Source organism: Bison bison, unplaced genomic scaffold, assembly GCF_000754665.1.
Source record: "Bison bison bison isolate TAMUID 2011002044 unplaced genomic scaffold, Bison_UMD1.0 scf7180017864512, whole genome shotgun sequence".
Taxonomy (NCBI): domain Eukaryota; kingdom Metazoa; phylum Chordata; class Mammalia; order Artiodactyla; family Bovidae; genus Bison; species Bison bison.
Genome location: NW_011495066.1, coordinates 190,625 through 194,483, shown reverse-complemented (window position 1 = coordinate 194,483; position 3,859 = coordinate 190,625). Strand labels below are relative to the sequence as shown.

Here is a 3,859-nt window from a genome sequence, read left to right as displayed (position 1 = left end):
GTGACCCCATGAATCACAGCACGCCAGGCCTCCCTGTCCATCACCAACTCCCGGAGTTCACCCAGACTCACGTCCATCAAGTCAGTGATGCCATCTAGCCATCTCATCCTCTGTCATACCCTTCTCCTCCTGCCTCCCACCCCTCCCAGCATCAGAGTCTTTTTCAATGAGTGAACTCTTTGCATGAGGTGGCCAAAGTCCTGGAGTTTCAGCTTTAGCATCATTCCTTCCAAAGAAATCCCAGAGCTGATCTCCTTCAGAATGGACTGGTTGGATCTCCTTGCAGTCCCACACAAATCAAAACTCCCATGAAAAATCCCCTCCCACAGGTCAGAATGGCCACTGTCTAAAAATCTACAGAGAATACGGGCTGAGAGGATGGAGGCAAAAGGGAATTCTCCTACACTCTCAGTTGGGGTGTAAATGGGTGCAGGAACTATCAAAACCAGCAAGGAGGTTCTTTTTCAACTAAACATCCAGAAACCACATGGCCCAATAATCCCATGTCTGGGCTCAAACCCAGAGAAAATCAGAATTTACAGTGACACATGCACCCTTGCTTTCAGGGCAGCTCAATTGTCAATGGCCAAGAACTAGAATGGTTCCTGGCCAAAATCTTGGCTTTTTCTGCCCAGTGAAGCCAAATAAAAAAATACAGAGACAGAGTTTGAAGGAGATATGAAGGTGGCTTTTATTCTCAAGCCGGCAGAGAGGGGGAACACAATAGGGTCATGCCTCAAGAACTGTGTACCCTCCTACCCTCTGCCCATGAAGAGTCTAGGGGCTTACATAAGGCAAAGGCTCACAGTCAGGGGTCAGTGAAGAGAAACAAAGGGGATAGGATCCATATTTTTCCCTGTTGTATTTTTTAAAATGAATGGGCTGAAGTCAATAATGCAGTAACTGACTCTGGCAGTTGGGGTGGCTCTGTGGCCTTCTTTCTGATATGTAAGTACAAGGGGAAGGGTGTTGTAAGGGTAAACACCAGATAGGGGATGTATTTAATAGAGTCTAGGGAAGAAAACGTGACTCAGCTCCTGCAGAGTTAGGGGGCAGAAAAGCAAACTTTGTCAGAGACATTCAGAGTTATGAGCAGTTAAAGGAAAAAAAAAAAACACAAAAAACTAGGAATGTTCAGGCCTGATCACTGTTTTCTTTACCTCCTTTGTTCTCAAAAAAGAGAAAGAATGAAAAAAAACACAACTAATTCCTTTTTTTTTTTTTTTCATTTGCATGTATTCTCAGTCACTTCAGTCATGTCCAACACTTTGTGACCCAATGGAGTGTAGCCTGCGAGGCTCCTCTGTCCATGGTATTCTCCAGGCAAGAATACTGGAGTGGGTTGCCATGCCCTTCTCCAGGGGATCTTCCCCACTCAGGGACTGAACCCACGTTTCCTGCATTGGCAGGTGCATTCTCTACTGGCTGAGCCACCAGGGAAGCCCTCCCTGCAACAAATTCAACGAAGTTATTCATCAACAGGAAAATGAAGTCAGAGTGGTGTACCTCTGCACTGGAATTCTACCCAGCCCTGAATCAGAATGGAATAATGCCAGTGACAACAGCGTGGATAGATAGAGTGAATATAATACTAAGTAAAGGAAGGCAGATAGAGAAAGACCAATATCAGAAGGTATCACTGACAGGTATCTTCTTGAAATTAATGGAAATGTCGTATAATCCCTTATATTATACAGTGGAAGTGAGAAATAAATTTATGGGACTAGAACTGATAGATAGAGTGCCTGATGAACTATGGACGGAGGTTCGTGACATTGTACAATAGACAGGGTTCAAGACCATCCCCATGGAAAAGAAATGCAAAAAAAGCAAAATAGCTGTCTGGGGAGGCCTTACAAATAGCTGTGAAAAGAAGAGAAGCAAAAAGCAAAGGAGAAAAGGAAAGATGTAAGCACCTGAATGCACAGTTCCAAAGAATAGCAAGGAGAGATAAGAAAGCCTTCCTCAGTGATCAATGCAAAAAAATAGAAGAAAACAATAGAATGGGAAAGATTAGAGATCTCTTCAAGAAAATTAGAGATACCAAGGGACTATTTCATGAAAAGATGGGCTCGATAAAGAACAGAAATAGTATGAACCTAAGAGAAGCAGAAGATATTAAGAAGAGGTGGCAAGAATACACAGAAGTGAAGTGAAGTCACTCAGTCGTGTCCGACTCTTAGCGACCCCATGGACTGCAGCCCACCAGGCTCCTCTGTCCATGGGATTTTCCAGGCAAGAGTACTGGAGTGGGGTGCCATTGCCTTCTCTGAAATAAATCATACATGTATATAATTCAACCATAAGAAAAAAGATAACCCTGCCATATGTAACAATACAGATGAACCTTGAGCTCCTTATAAAAAGTGAGATAAGTCAGAGAAAGAAAATTGCTATTTGATATCACATATATGTGGAATCTTAAAAAGTTGAACTTGCAAATAAAGATAATTTAATGGTGATCACCAGAGGCTAGGGGATTCAGAAATTGGGGATATTTTATTTAAGTGTACAAGCTGGAACTAATATATAAATAAGTCCTGGAGAGCTAATGCAGAGCATAACAATACTGTATAATAAACTTCAAAGTTTCTAAGAGATTAGATCTTAATTGTTCACCCTTCAAAAATGAAATTATAATTACATGACATAATAGAAGTGTTACTTAAGGCAAGGGTGGTAATCACATTGCAGTATACAAATGTATCAAATCAACACATTATATACACCTTGAAGTTACAAATACTTCAAAAATTTTTTGAGATTCACTGCCCTGTAGAATTTGAAAGCCATATTAAAAGCTTAGACCTTATAATGAAAGCTGTAGTAAATTTCCAGTCTTTTAAGATAGAAAATGGCTGCAATGACATATTTTAGAAGTTTAAAACTGTGAAAAGAAAAAAGATGGATTGAAAGCAGGTAGGCCTATTTAGAGACATTGGAAATGGGATTAGTAAATGTACAACAGTTGTGGAAATGGAAACATTACATGAGGGTAGATCCTAGAATTACTGAAAATATATTTGACTTGGTTCAAGTTGAGTTTCAGATACCTAGGAATATGTGTGATTTGTCTTGTAGACAATTGTACTGTACATGCCACAGAAATGAAATTCAGGGTTATTGAGTTAGATTTGTAAGTCATCAGTATAGAATCAAAGCAGCTGATGAAATTTCTGAGGGACAGTCATAAAATGGTTAAGAAGCTATGATCAAAAATGAAAATTTAAACATTTTTATTTAAGGGGAGACAATGTAAGTTTACAAAGTACACCAAAAAGGAGTCTTTAGAGCAGTAGGATGAGATTTTGAATATTATGCTGTCACAGTCACCAAATAAACTGAGAATTTCCTGTAACTTGCTCTTTTGATGTGATGGTAAATGGGACTGTTACCTTAATATCTCTTATTGCTCTTTCATTGTTGCTTTGTAAACTGCAAAATATTTTTGTGTATTAATTGTGTATCCTGTATCTTTATTAAATCCACCGATGAGCTGTTAGCATTTATAGGACTTTTTATGTATAGAATCATGTCATTGGAAACAATGAGTCTTCTTTTCCAATTTGGATATTTTTAAATTTATTTTTCTTTATAGATTACCATGGCTAGAACTTCCAAAACTATATTTTTTAATATAAATTTATTTATTTTAATTGGAGGCCAATTAATTTACAATATTGTATTGGTTTTGCCATACATCAACATGAATGCACCAAGGGTGTACACGTATTCCCCATCCGGAACCACCCTTCCAACTCCCTTCCCATACCATCCCTCTGTGTCATCCCAGTGCACCAGCCCCAAGCAGCTTGTATCATGCATCGAACCAGAACAGCGATTTGTTTCATATATGATA

At 39.2% G+C, this 3,859-nt stretch overlaps 1 pseudogene; it reads right to left on the bottom strand.

Moving 5' to 3' along the window:
* LOC104981017 overlaps positions 1–3,859 on the bottom strand; it is a 70,387-nt pseudogene that overhangs the window by 40,928 nt on the left and 25,600 nt on the right.